Below are 14,135 nucleotides of genomic sequence, written 5' to 3'. Positions count from 1 at the left end.
TATTATTTTTGAAAGCCACAATTCTCTGATCTACCAGGATTTACCTTTCTTTTCCTATCCAGGGAAGGATTACTGCTGACAAACTGTAACTCCTTTTCAAAACATTTACTTTTTCCTTTTAAGGTTTCCTTATAAAACCTTTGAAACTCACAAATAAGCGCTGTGAGGAAGGAGTAACAGCAGCTGCACCAGCTAAATGTAATTACACATTTAATTTGCATGGGACTTGGTTAGGTGGAAGAATATTTAAATAGATTCTTATCTCTGTTGGCTATTAGGATTTCTTTCTTCTTTTTTCCTTTTTTTGTTTTTTCTTTTCTTTTCTCTCTCTCTCTCTCTCTCTCTCTCTCTTTTTTTTCCCCTTGGAATGGCAAATAAAGTACAATGTCCTTAGGTTTACTTCTTAAGCCTGTGGAGTTTAGGATGCTGGTGGATAACTGTTTGCTAACCTTTTACTTTTGGTTACTGTTCATCTTTCCTGGTTTATCATTGAATCTCCAGCACCTGATCCCAAGTCTGGAACATGGAATTTGCCTGCCCACCCCCCAGCTTCCCCAAAAGAAACAAAGAGAAATAAATTGCACTTAGTTCAAAATGGTAAGAGGAGTGTGACATACGATGCTGCATTCTTGGGATTTACTTATTTATTTGAGAGAGAGTGCATGGGGGGCAAGAAAAGGGAGGAATCCTCAAGCAGACTCCACACTGAGCAGGGAGTCTGACCCAGAGCTTGATCCCATGACTCTGAGATCCTGACTTGAGTCAAAACCAAGAGTTGGGTGCTCAAGCGACTGAGCCACACAGGCACCCGGTCACACATTGTATTCTGAATGGGCAGTGCCTTCCTACATACCTGAAATCCTGTTAACCATTGCAACCAAAGAGAGATTAGATTCCATGTTCCCCACAGTTAGGTGAAGGAGGGGACATGAGATCTGTAATTCCCATGCACCAAGATTATTTAGTAGATAGTACTTATACTGGTTATAACAATATAACCATTGAAAGTAACAAGAATGAGCCAAAGTCCTCCTCCTGTTTGTCCTCTTACTGAGAGAACTGCAATTTTAGAATGAGCGAAATTTGTATTCAGAGGTGTGAAATCTTCTTTGACATTTTTTTCTCATATATCTTAAGAATCCTATTTCCTCAGAAAGACCACATTACATTTTTTTCTTTAATTTTTAAACACAGGAATGTAATTGAACTACACAGTTATAGATACTCAGCCACACAAGTGATTTGATAGTAAAACCTCACTGGTGGAGCTAAGGCCATAAAAAACAAAAAGGATGCAAACTTCAGAACTAAAATGAAGGGGAAAGTGAATTCCCTGAACCCAGTGTTTTGCTAGATCTCTGAGATTTGAATGCAGCTTTTATCAACCTGAATAATTACTGCAATAATCATTACAAAGCTGAATAGTTTTATATTCCTGATGGACATAAATGGCTGCTAACAACTATATATTTTGTCCTTCAAAATATTAATTGATAACAGGAGTGGAATCATATGCGGGCATAGACTCTTAGCAATATAACATTTCATTGACATTGTATTTGGCACCGGAGGATGATTTCTGTTGAATTTTTAAAGGGTCTAAGAAGCAAGCTGTACAGTGGAAAAAGGCATTTGGATGTAGTTGTGCAGTGAGGTGGGGGAGATGCCTCTGAAAGATTTCAATAGTACCAGGCCTGATCCTCATCCTCACATTAACCGATTAATTCTACATGTATCTAAGATGTTATAATCATGATATTCCCAGCAATGATTATGAAACACTTGGCAAGTAAAATCCTATGTGTTTGATATACATTATTCTTTTACACTTTATAATAGCTCTGCAACTTAAGTATAATTCTGAGGCAAAGAGGAAACCTATTGGGAAAATTAACAATTTTGCCCAAGTATGCAGAGTATAGAGTTTTGTTCAAATTCAGATCCAGGCCTTTTTAAGTCTAAAGCTGGCTCCTTACAATGGTCTGTTCTGATGCTCCAAACTTTTCTTGAGGGCCTACTACACACCCAGTTCCTTTTTGGATTTGCAGATAACATAGTGAATAGGCTTAACTGCTACTCTTAGAGATCTTGCCCTTTAGTTAGTAAGTTATATTTTAAATAACTATATTAGCAATTAATCCATTATCAGGATGGTCAATATTATGAAGGAAAAGTTCAAGATGTTATCGTGGTCAGGGGAATGATACTCAAAAGAGACAGAAAGAAGTCCTAACATACATGTGAAGAAATGGGAGTTTTTTTTTTAAAACTTGAATTTCAAAATCATCAATTCAAAATATTCTTTTCAGAATGTCCGTTTAATTTTGTTGAGGGCTGAGCTGAATTTCTTGGTAACTTTCTTACAGAAAATATAGCCATATTTTTTAGAAACAAAATAACATAAGAAATGTTATCTATAATATATTGTTATCACCTATAACATTTCCCCCATGCCAGTTGAGAAGAGAGGAGGAGAAGGCATACTTTGGTGATTGTTTTATTTGATTTAAGAGCCTGTTTGGAACTTCTTGCCCTTGGTTGTTTGCTGCTTCAGATTTAGCAGTTTAAGTGAGTAAAATCAGGGTATGGTTAGCCAGGAGGTTTTTGCTTTGAAGATTTGCTTTCCCCTTCTGGTTTTTTCTTTGATCCAGTGCAAAAATGTCCCCTTTTATAAAACTGCATCTATAAGGCAAATTGCAACAGGAATTCTTTGGAGCAATGTTGTCACACCATTCAAAACTCGGGTTAAGGTAAATCCTAACAAAATTATGAAAAATGACAAGGCTTTCCTTCACCTAGAGAAGTAATATTTCTGGCTGCCAGCAATATGGCAGGTGTTACATGATTTTTAAAGGTTTTCTCATTTTACTGTCACATCAACCTGATGAACTGGAAATCAGTGCCATTACTGTTGCTGGTAAGTTTAGACTCATGTGACAGATGGTAACACTGAGGTTCAGACAAATTAAGTGAATTTCCCAAAGTCAAAGGCTAGTGAAGTGCACAGTCAGTTTTCCATTCTGGGGTCACTGGGCTACAGAGCCTGTGCTCCTTCCAGCCTAGCTAAGATGCTATTCGGTATTTGATGTCATTTTGTTTCAGTCCAGTTAGAATAGGAGCAGTATGTCATCAGGATATATCAAGCATAGAGAGTGCACAATCCACAGGCAGAGCTAAAAACTTTCAGAAGGAAGAAAATGCTGGAGATTGAGTAAGGATAATTTAACCACCTTAATGCCAGAGTCATCAGGTTGCTGGTAAAGACTGATCTATATGCAATGCGTCCTGAAACATGATACTCTTCTGTTCTCTTAACTAAGCCAAACCCTATTAAATTTCTCACTGTATCCTTTGTGCCTAGCAGAGGACAAGCATGCATACTGAAAATAAGCAAAACTGCATTTCAATAAATTAAGTGGAAATCTTCTTGGTGAAGGTGAATGAGCAGGTCTTGCCCTTAGACTTTGTAACTTGCCACAGTCTCTTGGAGAGTCCCTTTGTCCTTAATAAATATCAGTCATCCAATTATATATTTATGACCTCAGCCATTAGAAATCCATTTGAATGTTCTTCTGTATAGTCACATATGGATAATTTCCTTGGAATTTTGTATTTACTTACTTTGGAATGAGCAACTTAAATGTACATATAAAATAGATGTTTAAAAAATAAATATCATGCTATGGTCTTGAGGATTGTCAGAAATGGACCGTATACCCATGTAAATGGTAACTTTGACTTTTATTGGCTCTATCTGAGCTATCCCTTAGAGGTATAACAAAATAAATGAATTACTTATTGTCATATTGCCCAGAAGAAAATGAAATGAGAAAATACCCATGTTGCCTTAAGCCAAACATATGGAGTTTAGAAAAAAAAATAAATAAAAAGCCATGCTACCATAAAATATGATGGTTGGTGGCTGCTTTTTCCAAAGCCTATTAAGTTGAACTATTAAAAAAAATGGGTTGAGAAAGGAAGGAAGGGAAATTGTTTTTATTTTAAGTGCAAAAAGTGATGCTAGTTTGATTATCTAAATCTTTCTTTAATTATTGAATTTTATTTATTTTTTATGAACATATAATATATTATTTGTTTCAGGGGTTTAGGTCTGTAATTCATCAGTCTTACACAATTCACAGCACTCACCATAGCACATACCCGATTAGGAATTTGAAACAATTTCACTAAGAGATGCTTGATATGGTGATATGTACTCTTTAGGAGAATTTACTTTTTCTCCATTATCTTTTCCTTACCCCACCTTGACTTTGGGTCACCTCTGTACTTCCCCAGAAAAAGAAGATTTTAGAGAACCTCAGCTATAATGTAACCATTCTGGGCCACAGCAAGAACCTTTGCTGGAAATAGCTGTAGGTATTTGCTAGGTATTTCAATGCAAGCAATTGGGCTAAGCATAAATATTTCTCTCATAAAAATCATTGATTCTTTATGATCATTTGATTATAATCTCTAGGATAACAAAAGTTTGGAACAGAAAATTCTCAGAGGAGTAAAGAAGAGCAAAGAGAAAGGAAAAACAGCATAAAATTTTTAGAGAGAGTATTGAAGATACATAGTTAGAAAAGTGGGCTCACGAGCAGGAAGGCAGATAGGGGTGGACAGTTACTCATCTGGAGAAAAGAGTTAGGCTATTTGAGTTTGAAGACATGAATAGAAAGAAGACGTCACTTAATTATTTAAATGAAAGAGAGGATCTATATTTCAAAGCCTGTGTTGAAAGACATACTCATCTTTGAACAAGCAGCAGTGTAGTAAAAGGGTTAGGAATGAAGAGAATAGTAAGTGGCAAAGAACTTGTGTTCAGCCGATGGAAATTATTCTTTCCGATGATGCTCCTTATAGCTGTCTGCTGGCACTACAGATGGCTAGTGTGGACCCATTTGCCATTGGAGAAATGGTTAGAAAGGGGATGCAACTCCTCTCAAATAAAAGGAAAAAAAAAAGAAGAAGAAGAACTGAAAGTGCTTTGCCCCTAAAGATTAGTTGGAAACATCCACAAGGATGATAATGGTAATGATTAAATACCTTTTGCTCGGAGATTTGACATGCTTTCACATGTGCAGGGCCTGGTAGAGCATGTATTTCTATCCTCATTTCACAGATGAGTAAGTGGAGGCAGGCAGAAGCCTGCAGCTATAGACTGGGGAAGAGAAGTAGAAGAAAAGCTCCTGGGAAAGTGCCAGGTAAATGTCCAAGAGAAAAGATAGATGTTCCCTGGAGCCTTGAAATCCATATGACTCACTGAGTAAAATATAAACTTCCCTGATACGAAGCTCTTAGCCACAGGAAGATGAAGTTTTCTCCCAAATGTGAGCACAATTTGAATTTTAGAGTAAAACAAACATTTAAAAATTCCAAACCAAGAGTTATGTGTATTCTCTCTTACACAATATTTATATTTCTAGAAATTATACTAAAGGAAAACAACTTTTTGCAACTCTAGGCAATTCTGTGAATGATAAACTTGGACTTTCCTGCTGGATGTGCTTACCTAGTACCACCTGGTGGCAGCTAAAATTATTTCAGGAAAGGAGAAGACTAAACACTCCCCGTTGCTCAAATTCCAGCTTCAGTCTCTGGAGGGAGATGTTAAGCACCGAAAATACTGTTCTGGGACCACACGTGCTAGGTGGTCTGAACTCTGCAGAAAACTAGAACTGAAATCTCTTGTCATGTTGCCAGTGCCAAGAATCGCCCCACTATTTATTAGGAATGCATTTTCAGATAACTTCCTTAGCCATGATTGATGGATGTTTCTTTGTTCTCCTTTCCCTGATTCTGATGTTGATGCATAAAGCAGCTTAATAGCAGTAGGAATGCCAAGCAAATGACCGCACCAGAGAGCAAATCTAAGTGGAACATACAAAGGTGTCAAACCTGTCACCTTGTCCTCATTAATATGAGGTTACAGCTAATTGCGTTAACCACACGCTTCAGTCTCTCCCCCATCATTATGTAATAATGACTTTCTTTTCATCACTGGCTTAAATTGCCTTTTTAGATCTAGTCCCCTGAAAATTTCTTATCTTCCTCTTGACACTCTGCTATAAAACGTTTATTCAACAAATAGTGATTGTGTATCCACCATTGCCAAATGCTATGCTAGATATTAGGCGTTTAGCATTGAAGCTAAAGGATTCAATTCCCATTCTCAGAGTTCTAATGGAAGAAACTATTACTTTTGCTGCTGCTACTATGACTAGTACTGCTGTTACCAGTACCGCTATTACTAGTACTACCATTGCTATCAGTGTTAGCCCTACTGCTAACATTTTTATTACTACTACTGCTGCTACTGCTCCTGCTGCTGCTATGAGTACTAGTACTATTGCTAGTGTTTCTACTAGTATTGCTGCTGCTCCGACTACTAGTACTTCTGCTGCTACTAATACTAGTTCTAATATTACTGCTACTGTTTCTACTAGTACTAATGCTGCTACTAGTAATACTGCTAGTGTTTCTACTTGTCCTACTGCTGCTACTACTACTGCTGCTGTTAGTACTAGTACTATTGCTACTGCTTCTACTAGTGCTACTGCTACTACTAGTAGTGTTGCTGTTGCTACTAGTACTAGTACTAGTACTACTGCTAGTGTTTCCTCTAGTACTGCTGTTGCTACTACTACCACTGCTGCTACTACTATTGTTGCTGCTGCTACTACTAGTAGTACTACTGCTATTGTTCTAGTACTACTGATGCTGCTACCACTAGTAATGGCAGTACTACTACTACTTTTACTACTGTCACTAACTTATTTAATGCTACCATGTGCCAGGCTCTGTCCTAAGTGATTTATTTTGACTGGTTCATTTAATTCACAAACCTTATGGAGGTAGGTACTATTTGTATCCCAGTTTCATTAATGAAGAAATTGAAGCAGAGGGAAACTAAGTAACTTGTTTGTGGTCTCCCACACAATAAGCAGTAGAGATGGGATTCAAATCAATTTCAGAATCTCTTCTTAACCTCTGTCTCTCGATGAACAAGAGAAATAATAGTAGGAACACTAATAAATAGATTTACAATAATTTATAATTGCAAATAATTGCTTTATAATTTTTAATTAATTATAAAGTAATTTACAATAGCAAAATGAACCATAAGGAAAATCTAATATAAACGTGAGGATAGAGAGTCATGGTCCGGGAGGAGAGAAGTGAGAGTAGAGGTGCTCCTCTAGACTCAGCCACAAACCTCTCTGAATAAGAGAGAATTCTTTCCCTAAAGACTGAGGGGGAGGAGTGTCTCAGGAAGAGGGAAAGAAACTGCAAAGGCAGGAAGAAGGTTTAAGATTCAGGTTGCAGAAAGGTGGTTTCTGCAGTTGAAGTATAGTGAATAAAGATGTGGAGGAGATGAAGTTGAAAAGGTATCAAGGGCCTGTTCCTGCAGAGCTTTAAATGTGAAGGGAAAGAGTAAGAAAGTGTGTGGTCTCCTATTTCAGACTCTGCCAGGTCCTCTGAGAGATTCATTCTAATAGCAATGAGACATCACTGGGTAGCCTTGAGGAAGGAAATGATATGATCCCTTTCATCATCCTGATGGCTTCTGCTGAAAGGTTTTTCCTCTATTCACAGATCCTACAGTATTTTTCAAAATATTTTACCATGCATATAGGAAACCCATATCTAATATTCCAAATTTCATTAGCTGATTCTCTCATTGAGAGGCCAACAGCCCTCTTTCTGTTGACTGCTCTTTTCCAGACATTCTTCTTTCTAATTGGTCTGAATGTCCACTTCCAGCATCCCGTATCAGTGAAGGTATAGCCATAATTATATCTCCTCTGACTAAGGGCTACAGTAGAAACATTCCAACAGTGCTGAAAGCAAATGAAATCATGTTTTACTGCTAGAAACTGGAGACGGTTTGGCATTTAGTAAAGCAAATGTTTGACCAAGGGACACTATTGTACTAATGTTCATCATGAATCTCTTCTATGTTTGTTTTATTAAGTTTCAAGATTTTACTCTCTGATGAATAATGTTCCCAGAGTGAATGTAAAAGACCCAAAGGAAGAATTACAGCAAATGTAGTAATGGTATGCAATGAACGCAGTAAGGTCAGAAGACAAGCATTTAGTTGTCAAAAAAGGAGGCAGGGCATGTGCTTCTTCAAATATATGGTGTCTCAACTTCCTCAGCATTTCACATGTACCTACCGGATGAGCTTGACTTAGGCTTACTTAGTAAATTGAAAAATCCCTAAATGGCGTTTTATAGTTTTATAGATTTTTATTACCACAAAATCAAGCATAATACAATACCTTATAACTTATAAGGTGCCTATGGTTAGTTGGATGGATGGATGGATGGATGGATGGGGGGATGAGTAAATGGATGCATGGATGGATACGTAAATGAGATTTAAAGGTCCTAAGAGTCGGAGTGCAGTCCTGGTAATGCTTCTTCCCTGTAAGGGAACATTAATAATTATAAGTCTTAAGAGCAACTTCAAATTTCATGTCTAGAGAATATGCTGAGTTTTAACTGTCCTGTTTCTAAGCATGGAGCCAGGCAAGTCAAGGGCATTTAATCAAATATTAGTTCAGTAAAAAACTTGTCAACCTATCCTGACCCCCTCTAAGACTGCTTAACTCTATAGGTTTCAGATTCACTGCCTTTGGGAATGTATTCCTCACCTCCAGGTAGGTTAAGTACCCATCCCTCTTGTCTCTATTGCACAAGAAGATACTATAAAATTTCCAAGTAAATATCATGTTGTTTCAAGTTGTATCCTCAGTGTTTGAAACCCAGTATATACTAAAATTACCAGGGATATTGTCTCTTAGTAGGTCTGCCTGGAATCCAAACTTTAAACAGAGCCTTCTCTCCCAGTATAAGTCTTCAAATATATTCTTATAATCAGGAGATTAGGATGTTGCTACATAATCACTTAATTGTTCACTACATAAAGATACTACAAATAAATAGGTAGATAGATAAATAAATACATAGATGGATAGATAATAGATAGATGATAGATAGATGTTAGATAATAGATGATATATAGATAGGTAGATAGATAGATATTTGCATCTTTAATTGATAGGGGCTCTCTGTGAAAATCTAATATAATCATTCTTTTGTATATTTGCCTAGATATATTCATGGTGTGAGGGGTATAGAAGAGCACTTAGAAAACAGAAGCCATTGCTACTCGCCAACATTATCTTTTTCTCTCTTTATTGAATTTAAACCAGAAAAGTACTAAAAAAAAAAAACCAACAACAAATGTGCCATTTGAAGATATCTGTAAAAATAGTGGCTATGATATACATTCAAAGATTGTTAATTTTTGTTTTATATATTATATAAAATGTTTATGTTGTCCTTCTCTTCTAAGGGACACATTAATTTTTTTCTCTTATCCATTTACTTAAAATACAGTCTATCTCAGCTACCTCCAATTTCCTGCTCATTTATTCTTCAATCATATATATGTGTTTTTTCGTCTTACTGGATTTTGATTTTGTTTATAAGTTTTCACCAATTTATATGTATATATATTACCTTTTCACCAGTAAAAATATATTTTAATATATCTTATATGGGACTCTAAGCATAGAGATATTTATACATTTGTTATTGTGAATCAGTGTTTTTCTTATCTGTCAGCAATGAGAATGAAAAGGTATTATTGGGATTCTAGTTTTATAAACCCTGGAACCAGAATTCTGATTCATGTAAATTAATCCAGAATAACATTTCAGCTATTTGTCCATGGATTTTGGAAGGATGCAGAAGTGAGATTTACAAGAGTTTGGGTAATTGTACTCTTAGGCATTTATTTAAAATGGTGTCATCATAAACATCTCAATGCATTTATGATATTTATGAATTTGGGTCTTGAGTAATTAGATGCAATGGAAAGAGTACTTGGTTTCTTAGCAGACTGTTATGAGTCCCTGATTGGAAAAAAAAAATACATCTATTGTCTGAACAGTGTCCTCAGCCACCGCTATCATCATAACCTCCATAACCTGCCCTGTACTTTGTTCAGTGCATGATCCTTAATGGAGGCTCCATGAACTGTCATGAGGTTGAAGAGTCAATGAGCCGAAAGAAAGAGAGGGAGATAATGCAGACTGTACTTGAAGGAGATGGATAGCTGAAAGAAAAAATAAATGAGGTGTCATTTGGAAGAGGACACAAGGACAAAAAAACATTTATAAAGACCATTGCTTTCTCACCTGTTATAAAAGCAACACAAGTTTGTTGTAAGAAATTTAGAAAATTCAGAGGAATGCAAAGAAAATTAAGTCCCCTCTAATCTCATAAACAAAAATAACATTTTTTCACTGTATACACCCATATGTACCCCACACACACTCATTTATATGATTCTTAAAACAAATTAAAGATATTTTACTCATGACTAAAAATCTTCCCACGTGATTTGTCATTTTTCCAAAACGTTTCATCCCATCTATCCATATCCATCCATCTACTCTACTCTTTTTACTCCTACTTGAGTAAGTACTAAGAACACATGATTACTATACCTGGAAATGAACATAGACCTATGAATCTACCTGCTCTCATATGAACTCCAGTAACAATAATGGAACTGACATTAGGTGACACCAGGTGACAGGTGGATGTACCATCCTCAAATCTGAAAAACACTGCTCTGGACAAGAAGTACAAGAGAGACAATAAAATCTTTTATTCCTATCAATATTTGTGTTTTTCAACTAGAGAAACTAGAGAAACAGGTGAAAGAACTTGTATTGACTTTCAAGCACATCTTCTAACTTCTAATTGCATATATAATCAAAATTAAGCCTTGAAGCTGTCTTATGCCCTTTGGAGCCCCCAGACTAAGCACTTTCATTAAGAGGCAGGACCTTATTTCTAAGGTAGATAATTAAAACTTGTTGTAATAAAGATGGAAATGATAGTGTTTCATGCTAAGTCTATCGGGATTTGTAGCCAAAGTAGGTTGAGGCTTTAATAGCGAAAAGATGTTTTTGATAAACGTGCCTGGGGCATGGTAATAGATGGGTCTTTCTGAATTTAATTTGGAGAAGTATAATAGCTTGTGAAATGTGGGGGAAATTATTGGAAACTTTTTTTTTAAGTTTGCTTTTTAAGACGTGTTATAATTTTCCCGCAGGAGGTTGGTTTTAAATATTCACTCAGGCATTTGATAGCTGTGTTACAACTCATGATATGTCCAAGGTGCATGCAGGGTGTAAGATCAGAGAGATGAGATATAAAGATGAACATAAGCTTTCCTGCCCATGGAAATCTCATAATCACCTGTTCCCATACTATGTGGTCTGATAAGACATCATACACATAGTTTATACTTAAAGCATTCTTATTGAACTAGAACTCTAAAGAACCTAACCACCAGTTCTGTGTTTTAAAATTTGAAATTCTAAGAATGTTGAGAAAAGTCAAATATCTTCCACTTGATCATATTGTCCATGAGGTCAAGGACACATTATTTTTACTCCACACCTAAACCTCTATGCAATGGCTGCTTACAGTAGGCATTTAATAATTTTAATAACTAAACTGATCATGCCAGTCAAACTGGCACAAAGACCTAGAATTCCCATTGCTGAAGTGATTTTTTTATGGATTTGGAAATTATCTCCAAAACAGGGACCTAAAATGATGTATTATCTAGGCGTGTTTAATCACAGGATACCTTTTTTTTTTTAAGATTTTATTCATTTATTTAAGAGAGAGAGAGAGAGCAAGAGAGAGAGCACCAGCAGGGGGAGAAGGAGAAACAGGCTCCTGAGCAGGGAGCCTGATGTGGGGCTCAACCAGGATCCTGGGATCATGACCTGAACCAAAGACAGACACTTAACTGATTGAGCCACACAGACACCACATTGGATGCCTTTTTATCAGCAACAGTATTGGATTCATATGTGAGATATCTTAAACTTTGAAAGCAGACCTTGAAGGACAGAGAGAAGAGCTGAATGTGCTTTGATATCTTAGGAGGGGGTTTGAGGTTTGGAAAGAGCCTCAAATATTAGAACTAAAAAAGCCCATAGATTTCTAGCTGTGTCTCCTGAGGCAAGGAAAATAAAAGCCAAAATAAACTACAGGGACTACACCAAAATAAAAAGCTTTTGCACAGCAAAGGGAACCATCAACAAAACAAAAAGGAAACCTGTTGGAACGGAAATGATATTTGCAAATGATATATGTGATAAGGAAGTAATATCCAAAATATAAAGAACTTATACACCTTACCACCAGAAAATTCACAAATAATCCAATTAGAGAATGGACAGAGGACCTGAATAGACATTTTTCCAAAGAAGACATGTAAATGGCCATAGACACATGGAAAGATTTTCAACATCACTAATCATCATGGAAATGCATATCAAAACAACAGTGAGATAACTACCTTATATCTACCAGAATGTCTCAAATCAGAAAGACAAAAAATAATAAATGTTGGCAAGGATGTGGAGAAAAGGGAACCCTCATACAATGTTGGATGGGACTATAAATTGGTATACCCACTGTGGAAAATGGTATGGAGGTTTCCGAAAAAATTAAAAATAGAAATACCAGCTGATCCAGTGATTCCAAAGAAAACTAACACACTAATTTGAAAGGATATATGTACCTCTACATATATTGCAGCTTCATTTACAATAACCAAGATAGGCAGCAATCCAGGTGTCCATCAATGGATGAATCAATACAATGGAATTATTGCTCAAACAGGATTGTATCTTGCCATCTGTCACAACATGGATGGACCTAGAGGGTATTATGCTAAGTGAAGTAGGTCAGACAGAGAAAGACAAATGCCATATCATTTCACCTATATGTGGAATCTAAAAAAAACAAAATTAACAAATGAACAATAAAAGCAGAAACAGAACCATAAACACAAAAGACAAACTGATGGTTGCCAGAGGGGAAGGTGTGTGGGGATGGGCAAAATGGGTAAAGAGGAGTGAGAGATATAGGCTTCCAGTTATGGAATGAGTAAATCATAGGAATACAAGGTATAGCACAGGGAATATAGTCAGTGGTACTGTAATAGCATTGTATGGTAAGAGATGGTAGCTATACTTGTAGTGAGCACATCATAATACATAGATTTGTCAAATCACTATGTTATACACATGAAACTGATGTCACAAATAGCAAGATATCTTGTTTTATTGCTGAGCAATAATTCCATTGTATTGATTCATCTGTTGACGGACACCTGGTTGCTTTCCTATCTTGGCTGTTGTACACAATACCACAATAAATGTAAGGGTGCATATATCTTTCCAAAATAGTTTTTATTTTATTTTTTTAATTTTCTTTGGGTAAATACTCAGTAGTGGAATTACTGGATCACATGGTATTTCTAGTTACATATATATATATACACACACACATATATATGTATGTATGTGTGTGTGTGTATATATGTATATATATATATATATATATATATATAGTTATGATTTTTTTTAGAGGAAACTCCATGCATAATGTCTGCACCAATTTATATCTAAAGGCAGGGAAATTTTAAACATTGGGATGAGTGAATGGGAAAGCATTAGAGAACATTAGGGAGTGGCTGCTCAATGTCACCAGGTCACCTGTGTTTGCTAAATGTTGCTAATGAAAGTTAGGCTCCTACTCTCCCAGAGACTTTGAAACAGTCACCCTTTCTTTCCTGGTGATTACATTTCAAAGGGAATATAGTCAGGTCCTAGAAAAAGACATTTCTGGGTGTAGGATATTTACATCTCAAAGGATCAGAAAAAGAATTTACAATCTCAGCTTTTATAAAAGAAAACAGAGGTCAGGAGCCTATATTCAGGAAGAAACTTGTCTGAAGTTTAGTTGAGGTGAGGGGACATTCAGTGCCCTCATCTGTAAAGAGAAGGTAACAAAATCATATCTTAACAAAGTTTTTGAAAATTATATGTGTTAATATTATGAATATACTTTTATATGTAAAACTCAATATCATACAATTATCAAATACCAGATTGCCTATGAGAGCTCATCAGATGAGATCAAATTTGGTTAAATGTATAAATGATATGAAGGATAAAACTAATAATTTCTCATATATAACAAGTTCTTAATGAATGTCAAGTAGTTAACAAATTATATCTAAT

At 35.9% G+C, this 14,135-nt stretch overlaps 1 protein-coding gene across 4 annotated transcripts in view; it reads left to right on the top strand.

The window, feature by feature from the left end:
- Positions 1–14,135, top strand: part of KCNIP4 (potassium voltage-gated channel interacting protein 4) — a gene marked incomplete at its 5' end in the record, with an annotated part of 1,129,227 nt that overhangs the window by 714,175 nt on the left and 400,917 nt on the right. The gene's annotated exons all lie outside the window — the stretch shown is intronic.

The sequence above is a fragment of the Martes martes genome (genome assembly GCF_963455335.1).
Source record: "Martes martes genome assembly, chromosome: 2".
In the NCBI taxonomy this organism is placed as follows: Eukaryota; Metazoa; Chordata; class Mammalia; order Carnivora; family Mustelidae; genus Martes; species Martes martes.
This window is presented reverse-complemented; position numbering and strand designations above follow the sequence as displayed.